Here is an 11,197-nt window from a genome sequence, read left to right on the forward strand (position 1 = left end):
AGCAACACGGGCTACATATATAATTCAGTTCAATCCCAGAATCATGTATTGGGCTCCTGCTATGACCTAGATGGCGGGTGCCAGAGATGCCAAGTCGGATACTAGATCTGCCTTTGAGATGCTTGCATTCTACTTGGTGGAGAACAATATGTACAAAAATAAGTAATAAAATTAAATACAATAAAATAGAGGGTAGTATTAACCATGGAGAGGTAAGGACTAGGAAGGGCTTCATGTAGGAGGTAGCCTTGAAAGTAGCTAGAGAATAAAAGAGATAGAAATGTAGAGGAAGAGGTACACGAGGCACAGTGCGGGGATCATTTGTTCAAAGAAAGGCATGAAGGGAGGAGATGAACTGTGTTATATATACTGGCACACACAGAGCAAAGTGAGTTGACTGGTTTGACTGAAAGCTGTGCATGTGTTTATGTGTGTGTGTGTGTGTGTGTGTGTGTATGTGTGTGTGTGTGTGTGTGTATACATATCAGCATACCATAATGGAGCCTCAGAGCCAGGAGGATCCAGGTTTAAATTCTGCCACCAACAACTATTGACTGCATGATCCTGGGCAATCAAGCTCTAGAGGCTCTAAATAACTCTAAGGAGACTAAGTTGTAGCCAAAGTACCAACCTGTCCTAGTCGAAGGAGTTTCCCTTTTTAAGAGTTTTTTAGATCAATGAAATCATAGGTTCAGTCTCGATCCTCATTATTGTCATCATTATTATTATTAAATCTGTTTGTTTTTAAAATTCTGACCTCCCATCTTAGAATCAATACAAGGTATTTGTTCCAAGGCAGAAGAGCAGTAAAAACTAGGCAATGGGGGTTGTCATATAAGCTAGAAAGTACCTGAGGTCAAATTTGAACCCAGAACCTACTGTCTCTAAGCCTGCCTCTCAATCCACTGAGCTGCCCCCAATATTAATGTTACTATTATTATTTGCAAAACTCTAATGAGGTTAGGTTTCTGGCTTATTAGAATAATCATTTGTCTGTGGGAGAACAAAAGAAAACCCAAGTACAATAGAATATGGGTTCCTACCACAGGAATATACAGAAACCCTAAAAATGGGAAGAAAAGCCTCCATTGGCCACATGATTCTGGATGTGACAGGTTTTCCTTATTTTGCCCTCCCTCCTCCCTTGCTGAAGTTATAGAGCTGACCCCTCTCTAAGACAGACAACAGGTGAGGGATGACCCAAGCTACTCTGGCTGTACACCATCCAGGGGAAATGGAAATTGTGAATAAAGAGCCCATCCACTTAGTTACTAATGCATTATCTCAGGATGATTCTTTATTGTGTCTTTCTCAATGAGATTGTGGAGGAAATGAATGCATAAGGAAAGAGAGCCAGCAAGCCACAGGCACAGCCACAGTAACCTCCTTAGACAAATAGGTTATTGAAACAGCTTAGCCAAAAGTATCTTGGGGATTACACACACACACACACACACACACACACACACACTCAGAAATAATATGCTAAATTATATGCAAGTCAAATGACATCCTAGAAGAACGTAAGCCATCTGAGGGAAGAAATTAGCTTCTGTATTTGCAAGCCCACTACCTAGAACCTTCCCTGCCACCTAGCAGGTATTAAATGTATGCCTGTCAGTGGATTAATTAATCCAAGCTAGCCAAAGGCCTATGTTTCCAGCTTCAAGCCTTAATATTCTCTCCCTTTTCCTTCCTCAACCTTCAAGTTGGGGAATAACTTTGAAAATGACAGTCTAAGAACATTATGGCCCTGATAGTTGCCATTTGCTCCATTTACCACACATACAAATATTCACTCAGCTGCCTGGACGCCACCAGATGTTCTACTCAAATAGTGAACTTGCATATTCTGCTTTTGACATGGGCTCTGTGACCATCTTGAACGAACTGCACGCCTCCCAGAATGGTCTTTCAGAAATAATGATACCACCCTGTTCTTCGCTCATGAAATCAATGCTATTGACTTACCCTAAGTGGGACATGAGCTATGTCTGTTTCTGTCGTAGGGCATCTCTTGTTTTCTGTCTTATACGATGGTTATTTATGTATTCATCTCTTCTACCAGACCACAGACTTCTCAAAAGCAAGAACCATGTTTTTGAACCCTGGGAAGTACATTGCATGGTGCCTTGCCCCAAATAGGGGTTCGATAAATTCATGTTGAGTGAAAAAGAATCAAATAGTGGGGATGGGGTTGCATTGAGGCAGCCACACTCTTTCATCCAATCCCTGTTGTGATCAACAGTCTATATTGATGAAATGACTGGCTGGGATTAGGGGTACAATCTGTCCTTGGCCAAGAAACAGGGTAAAACTAATTGGCTCCTGTGGTATTTGAACCTATAACCTTGGCCTCATTAACACCACACTCTAACCTGCTGAGCTAACTGGTCCAGACAAGCCAATGGCTGTGTGACAGTGTCCTAGGAAGGGTCTGATTTTCTGAACATTCTGCAGGATGAGGTCAGCAAGAAGAATAGGATTCAAATGCTGGCTGGGTCATGTGTGATGCTGTTGTCCATACTGATGAAGTAGGATTTTTAATTTGCTTTTCCTTTCAATTAGCCAAATACAGATGGTTTTAAATGGGGAAAGAAAACAGGGAAATATTCTCAGCATCCTGGAAGAAAGATGCTAACCAAAAAGTCCCCAACATCTGCCTCTCTTTATTGGTGTATCCATTAGTATCACTCCTCTGCCAAGGGAAGATAAATCCCACACAGACCATTAATCCCACAGTTCCAACTCTCTCTCCCAGAGTTCATAGCATAAAACCTCAGTCACCACCAAGACTGTAATTGAAGCTGGGGAACGCCACAATGATTAAGTTTGTGTGTTCTAGCAGGAGCTTGGAGGCAGTGGCCCAGCTCCTCAGGTTGAGTTATGGCATAGGTCATTCCCTCGTTAGCGGGAATAAATTTTATTAGCCTCACTCTTGCCGCCATGTGTCTTCCTCTCTTGCTCTTTGGGTTTGTGTGCGGCGGGGTAATGTCTCTAGCTCGCTGGATAAATCAGCTGAACACATCCCATTATGTCTTGGAACGCTGACAGAGACATGGTAATGACACCGAAATCAGGAAAAGATGTAAACTTTTTTTCGGTCCTGCCTCTTCTACATAGATAGCATATTGGACCAAATTTGCTAGAGAGGAAATTATTTTTTAAACTAGAGAATAAATAGAGAAGAAATTTCTTGGTAGTTCCCTTTTATCCCCCCAATAATGACAGTAATGAGAAAAAACATGCTTGTTATACTACTGTTCTGTCATTACATTCTACCTTACTTTAAGTGCTGCCCTAAGTTAAAAGCAAGTAGATTCTGATTTCAATGGGGGAGATATTCTCTTATTCAAATAATGTAATTTAACATCCATAACATGTGCATTATGCAAAGAAAAAAAAAAGATCATAGGCCCATAGAATTTGAGGTGGAAGGGACCTTAGAGGCTAACTCCTCTCATTTTACAGATCAGAAAATTGGGGCTCAAAGGAATAAAATTATTTGCCCAAGTTCCCATAGGTAGTAAGTGGTAACCCTAGGATTTAAATCCACAGTTCCTGACTCCAAATTCAACAATTTTCCAAAGTCTAGGATTTTATATATAGATCTATGTTAATCTTGATAAATATCTTTCAGAAGCAGATATAGGGGTTAGCTAAGTGGCTCAATGAATTGAGAGCCAGGACTGGAGACAGAAGGTCCTAGGTTCAAAACTGACTTCAGACATTTCCCAGTTATGTGATCCTGGGCAAGTCATTTAACTTCCATTGCCTAACCCTTACCACTATTCAGCCTTGGAGCCAATATATGGTATCGAGTCTAAGATGGAAGGTAAGGTTTTTGACCTTTTTTAAAAAAGGCTGATGTGGTTAGAGGGTGGGAGTCATAAATCAGAGTATATTTTAAGTGTGAATTTATAGTGAGTTAAATAATATTAATAATTCTCCACTTACTTCACAGAGTTTAGGCTTAATTGAAACAGTTTATGTGACAGTGCATTGAAAACTGTAAAGTACTAATGCAAATGTAGCAGTGCTGTAATAATGATGCATTGATTTTCCTTCCTTCTACTCCCCCATTCAATCTTTCCTAGTTCTGAGGGTTTCGCCATCCTGCCAATCACCCAGGTTCAAGACTCTACCATTACCCCTCACTCTTCTCACCAGTCAGTTACCAATGACCACTGTTTCTATCTCCATAAGATCTCCTGGATCTGATCCTTTTTCCTCTGCTCACTCAGCCACCACCCCTAGTTTAGTTTCCCATCAACTCTCACCAGCACTATCTCTTTGCTTTTTTTGAACCCTTATTTTCTATCTTAGAATATTATAGTACAGTTCTAAGGCAGAAGAGCAGTAAAGGCAAGGCAATAGGGGTTAAGTGATTAGCCTGGGATCACATAGCTAGGAAGTATCTACAGCTAGATTTGAACCCAGGACTTCCCATCTGGAAGCCAATGAGCCACCTAACTGGCCTCTGCAGTAGCCTCTTAATTGAACTTCTGTGTCAAGTCTTTTCCTTCTCCGTTTCATCCACCATAAGACTTCCTAAACTCCAGGTCTCACTATATCAGTCCTCTACTCAATACACTTCAATGACGCCCTGTTATCTCTAAGACCAAATTTAAGTTCTTTTCTTTAGCTTTTCAAGTCCTTCACAGCCAACTCTAACTTCCATTCTCATCTTATTGTTGACATATTTTTTCTTTTTCCCATATTCTGTGTTCTAGCCAAACCAGTCTCTTTACTGTTCACCAACTTCATTATCATGGTCATTGTAGCATTCCAGAGGGCAAAAGAACTAGTTCTTCAACCAAGAATCACATGCCCCCAAAACTGAGCATAATTCTTCGGAGGAAAAAATAGGCATTGAATGAAATAGAGGACTTTCAAATATTCCCGATGGAAAAAAACTCAGTTCTGAACAGAAATTTTGATTCTCAAATACAGACTCAAGAGAAGCATAAAAAGGTGAACAGGAAAGAGAAATCAAAAGACATTCAACAAGGTTAAGCTGTTTACATTACTACTGGGTATGTAAGGATAATTTTAGCATTGTGACCTAAACTACATTTAATTATTGGTCGCCATGGCATATCCCAAATAAAATCACCATAAATTTCCAATTATTATTATTTTAAATTGCATAGTTTAAATAATAATAATTATACATGTAAGATGATTCTTGTAACTCCTAAGAACTTTCTCATTATTAGGGCAATTAGAGGGACTATACATAAATGGAGGGCAAGGGTGTGAGCTGAATATGATGGGATAATATCTAAAAAAGAAAGTTAAGAGGTTATAACAAGGACTGCATTGGGAGAAGAGGAAAGGGAGACAAAGAATAGGATAAATTATACATAAAAGAAAGCTTCTTCTATAGTAGAGGGGAAGATGGAAAGGGGAGTGCTTGAATCTACTCTTATGAAAATTGGCTCAAAGAGGGAAAAACAAAATCAATTGGGCATAGGAATCAGTCTTACTCTACAGTATAGTAGGAGGGGGAAGAGATAAGAGAAGGTAGAGGGGTTGATAGAAAAGAGGTCAGATTGGGGTATATGGTGGTCAGAAGCTAAACTCTTTTGAGAACAGACAGAATGAAAGGAGAGAGAAAAGGATAAATAGGGGGCGGAATTGAAAAGAGAGTAGTACACATTAATATACCTAATGGTGAAAAAGATTTCAAGTTTCTCTAATAAAGGCCTTGTTTCTCAAATACACAGAATCAAATATATAAGCATATATATAAGTTATTCCCCAACTGATTAATGGTCAAAGAATAAGAGCAGGTAGTTTTCATCCAATGTGATTAAAGCTTTCCATAGTCATGTGAAAAAATGCTCTAAATCATTATTAATTAGAGAAATGAAAATGAAAACAACTCTGAGGTACTATCCCATACCTATGGTTACTGTGACAAGTAAGTAAAATGACAAAATTTGGAGAGGTTGTGGGAAAATTGAGATACTAATGCACTGTTGGGGAAATTGAGAACTGATTCAACCATTCTGGAGAGCAATTTGGACCTATGCTCAAAGGGCCATTAAAAAATACATACTATGACTCAATAATATCATTTGTTTGTATCTTGAAGTAATTTTTAAAAAAGGAAAAAGACCTCTATGAACAAAAATATTGAACGTATTTCTTTTCTTGGAAGCAAAGAATTAGAAAGTATGGGGATACCCATAAATTAGGAAATGGCTGAGTAAATTATAGTTTAAGATTGTAATGAAATACTATTGTGCCATGAGAAATGACAAGCAGGAGGAATTCCAAAAAAATCTGGAAAGATTTACATGAATTGATGCATAGTGAAGTAGAACCAGAACATTACACACAGTGATAACAATATTGTATGATGACCAACTGTAAATAATTTAGCTATTTTCATCAATACAATAATCCGGAACAATCCCAAAGGAATTATGATTAAAATGTCATCTGCTTCCATAAAAAGAATTGATGGAATATAAATACAGACCAGTTTTTTTGGTTCAAGTTTCCTTCCACAAAATGATTAATGTGGAAAACATTTTACATGATTACATGTGTAAAATCTATATCATATTGCTTTCCATCTCAAAAAAGAGAAAAGGGGAAAGGAGAGAATTTGAAACAAAAAAACCCCAAATTTTAAAAATTGTTTTTACATAAAATTGGGGGGGAACAGAATATTTAAAAAAAGGAAAGAACTATGACTTCCATTTTATAAGTGAAGAAATTGAGGCTTGAGAGTTGAAGTGAGTTGCCTGGGATCATAAATATGAGGCTAAACTCAAACCCCGATATTCTGAATCTCAGTGAAACATTATTGCCACTGTCTGTCAAAGATGAAGCATCTTCTAGAGAGTGTCAGGTTTCTATGAAAACCAGAAGGTAGAAAAGAATTTTTCGAACAAAAGCTCTTGGAAGAAAGTTTGCTAATGATAAAGTAGAATTGGTGAAGGGCACAGTAGAAGAGGGAAGGCAGAGGACCCTAGGGACTATGGAGGAGGAGGACTGAGTTGGACAGATTAAAGTTCTGGGAAAGGTTGCAAGGGAAAGGAGTTTACTCTAAGGCAGATATCTACTCTGAACTCATATGGATTAGGGGAGCAGGAGGAGGTAGTTAGCTATAGCCATAGGACAAGAGAAATACCAGTTGCTAATTGGAGCAGGCAACAGGAGGCTCAGGGCTCCTGGAGGCCACCTGTCCTGGGCAGCCACTTCCTTCCTGCCATCATCCATCATAATCTTTGTGGAGGGCCTGGTCCAAATCAGTAGCATCCAAGAAGGCTATGGAGCATGAAGGTCTCCAATCCCAGCCCCAGTGAGAGCTTTCAGACACTTTCTAGCTGTGTCATTCTAAGCAGGTCACTTAACTTCTACTTGCCTCTGTTTACTCTTCTGTAAAATGGGGATAACAATAGCACCTATCACAGATTTGTCAAAAGGATAGTATGAGAAAATGTGCAAAAGCATTTTATAAACTTTAAAGAGTCATAGAAATGTGTGTTATTGTTATTAATGTTACTAAACTTAGTCACAACAACAACAACAACAAAAAACTTAGGATTCTACTGTCAGGAGAAAGGAAGAGAAAGCATCCCCCCATGTTCATAGTTCTGCTACAATTTAGGGAGGCTGTAGATGGGGTGGAATAAAATGGGTGTGGGGAGGGGGAAAATAGGGTAACAATAATCAATAAATCTTTATTAATCTCCTACCATATGCCAGACAATGTTTTACATTTGGGGGCTATAAAGACAAAAGAGATGGCAGCAAGGTTGTACAGTAGACCTGGAGGCAGAAAACCCCATGTTCAATTTTAGCCTCAGACATGTCCTACCTGAATACCCTGGAAGTGTCATTCAATTCCAGTTTCCTCAGTAATAAAATGAAGCTAATGAGAAGAGCTATGGTGAAGGTGATATGATGAAATGATATTTGTTAAGTATTTTACATAGGACCCAGCATATAAAAAATGCTGATTCCCTTTCCCTTCCCTCCCCCACTTCTCTGTTTCCCTCAACAGAATGTAAGCTTCTGGAAGAAGGGGTCTGGTTCACTTTTGTCTCTATATCCCCTCAAAGTCAGAAAGACCAGCATTTAAGCCAACCTTTGATACATACTGCCAGAGTGACTTGGTTAAGTCATTTAACTTCATACTCAAGGCATCTAAGTCTATAGGGATCTTAAACCCTTTGGGTGACAGTTCAGAAAAGATGCAGATCTATACTAGTAGAGAGAATTTCCTCATCATCCAGGAGTTCTGAATAATAATGAAACCTGGCACATAGAAGGTGCTTAAATCTTGTTGAATTAAATGGAATAAGAGGAACGAGATGATTCAAGAAAATGTTGGGACAGAAGGTCTGTGATATGGTTCCAGAAAGCAGAATTAGAAAAGGGGACCTGGGAGATGAATTTGTCTCCTGGATACTTTTCTAACGCAGAAGAACATCTGAGACCACCCTGAACCCCCTACCTCAGGTGGGGAAGCAGGTTAGCTAAGCTAGAGTAAAAGATGGACATGCTAAGCAAGACCCATCATTCTCGCTCCAGCTCCTTCCAGAAATCAAGGATATAATGGCTTTGAGGCTTTCAATTGTCAGGACACTGCCTTCCTCATCTCAGGGGTCCCAGGTATGCTTTTGAATGTGCCCTGGTGGCCCATGTAGGGTAGCAGTGTCAATAACCCAAGTGGCACCTTGAGATGTACAGCTAAGGAGAAAGGAGACAGGAGACAGTACCAGCTGAGTGCTGGGGGCAGGCAATAATCCTAAAGCCTCAAGGATCACAGATTTAGACCTGAAAGAAACCTGAGAGATGGAATCAAAGTCCCTCTCAGGAATAGAAATTAAATAATTATGTCATCAAGCATCCTGAATCATCATTAGAAATATCAGCTTGGGATGTTGTGTTTGGGTTTGTTTATTCTTTCCTTAGGACTCCTGGTTCCCAAGACAAATGGTTCTGCTGAGAAATCCCAGCTCTATGATACTTGCTACCTCTCTCCTTCTGAGAGAATCAGAACAATTTCCAGGCTCTACTAACCTGTTCATTCTAGGATTTCTCTCTTTATTTGGTAGATGGGGCAGAGACTCAGAAAAGGAATGCATGGGCCAGGGACATTAGGAGTTGCCTTGACCCCTTATACCTGAACCCAAGCAGTACCTATCCCCATCTTCCTCCCAAACACACACACACACACACACACACACACACACACACACACACACACACACACACACACACACACACACACACACACTTTTCACTCTTTCTCCTCCAGGCTCTAGATCTGTCCCAAAACAAATGGTTCTGATGACTAATTCCAGTTTATGTATTATTATGTAATACTGCCTCACTCATTCCTCCCCTGGCCCTCTGAAAGAGAATTTACAGGCACTGATCTGCTTGTTCTGGGGCACCTCCCTTTACTTAGCGAGATGGGGAGAGGAGAGCAGAGCATCAGAGAAAGAAAGCCCAGAACAAAGAAGTCAGATAGCTTCACTCTCCTTCCCATTCATCATTCCCCTCTTGTTCTTCCCAAGGCTTTAGACCTTATATCTATCCCAGAGTTCACATTTGTAACATCCATTTTTATAGCAGAAGAAATTCACCACACAGTCCCAGGAGATAGTCTCTCCAGGCTGACTAGTTAGCTCTTACCTCTGATGGGAGCAGAACTTACCTACCATAATTCATATAGGACTTTAAAAAGCCATTAGTGCCCTCTGGGTTCCCCCAGAATGGCAGGCTCCACCACCTCTCCCTTTCACTTAAACATAAGACCTTAGCCTGTACAGGGGAAAACCCCATGGGCATTTTAGAACAGCCCCATCTTTTTGCTCAAAAAAAAAAAAAAGATGTAATAGCAGGACATATTCAGTGTAACTGGTCGATCCCTCCCCCACAGCTCATCTTCCCACAGCCAACCAAGTTTTGTAGGAAGACTCCCCAACTTCTGGGTTTCAAGGTAAGATGAGCTTAGAGCAAGGAAAGTGGGGTGTGGTCAAGCAAAATTATTTCTGGAAGTACAGCATGGTATGAGATGGCAAGCTAAGAAGAGTTAGCACAAAGTGGGAAGAGCCAAAACTAATTTTATCCACTTTTAGACAAAACTATAGTATTAAATGTGAGAGGCAACCCTTATCTTCCTAAACGCTGAAGGTGAATGCCCTGCCTAGCCTTTCATCTTCCTTCTTCCTGGAGACACCAAGACACCAAGACAAAGAGCATCAGTAAGACACTCCTTCCGTACCTTACCCTATAGGGAAATCACAGAATTCTAAGAGATCCATTTCCCTTAATTTAAAATAAGAAGGATGGAGAAAAATTAGTGAGCCAATATTAGAACAGATTCATAAAAGTGGGCTTCCTCAAGAATGTCTGCATTCCTCAACATTGCTCAGTAGTCTGACCCTATTGAGCCTATATAGTACCTGTGTGGTCTCAACTGATCACAGGTAAATTACAGCCAGAGCATCTAACACAAGTAAACTGGGTATCAGTGGAATCAAAGGAAATTGATATTTTGCATCGGGAAGTCTGGTTCAGCCTTTGTAGAAAGCCTTGCTGAAGAGTCAAGGGCAGGGTGGGGTTTCAACTGGCCTCCTTCTTGCCTTGGCCCTGAACTTGCCTCAATCTTGAAAGGACTAATTAAGGCCAAAAGAAAAATCAAAAGCTTCTTATCAGGCTCCATTAAGTTCAGTGCTGGCATCAGTCAGTCTGAGTTTCCTGATTATTTTATGAAAGTTTCCTTTCACTGTTGGAAAGGAATGAGAAGAAAAGGAAGGAAAGGGAAAGGAAGGAAGGGGGAAGAAAGGAAGGAAAGGGAGGGTGAGGAGGGAATGAAGAAAAGAAGGAAGGGGAGAGAAGGAGAGAAGAAAGGAAAGGAGGGAGGGGGATGAAGGAAGGAGGGAAGGGGGAAGGAAGAAGAGGGAAAGGAAGGAAAGGGAGGGTGAGGAGGGAAGGAAGAAAAGAAGGAAGGGGAGGGAGGGAAGAAATAAAATAAGGAAGGGGAGGGAGGGAAGGAAGGAAAATAGGGAGGGAGGAGGAAGGAGGAAGGAAGGAAACTGGAGCATTTAAACAGTGTGTATTATATATATATGTATATATATATATATATGAATGAAATAGGTGTTAATATTAGCTCCATTTTCAAGTCTTTTCAAGTTGAGGAATCTGAGACAGAGGGGGTTAA

At 40.2% G+C, this 11,197-nt stretch overlaps 1 protein-coding gene across 3 annotated transcripts in view; it reads right to left on the reverse strand.

Annotated features, from left to right (window-relative positions):
• PLXNA4 (plexin A4) overlaps window positions 1-11,197 on the reverse strand; it is a 690,148-nt gene that overhangs the window by 584,677 nt on the left and 94,274 nt on the right. The window lies entirely within an intron of this gene.

The sequence above is a fragment of the Monodelphis domestica genome, chromosome 5, assembly GCF_027887165.1.
Source record: "Monodelphis domestica isolate mMonDom1 chromosome 5, mMonDom1.pri, whole genome shotgun sequence".
Lineage (NCBI taxonomy): Eukaryota > Metazoa > Chordata > Mammalia > Didelphimorphia > Didelphidae > Monodelphis > Monodelphis domestica.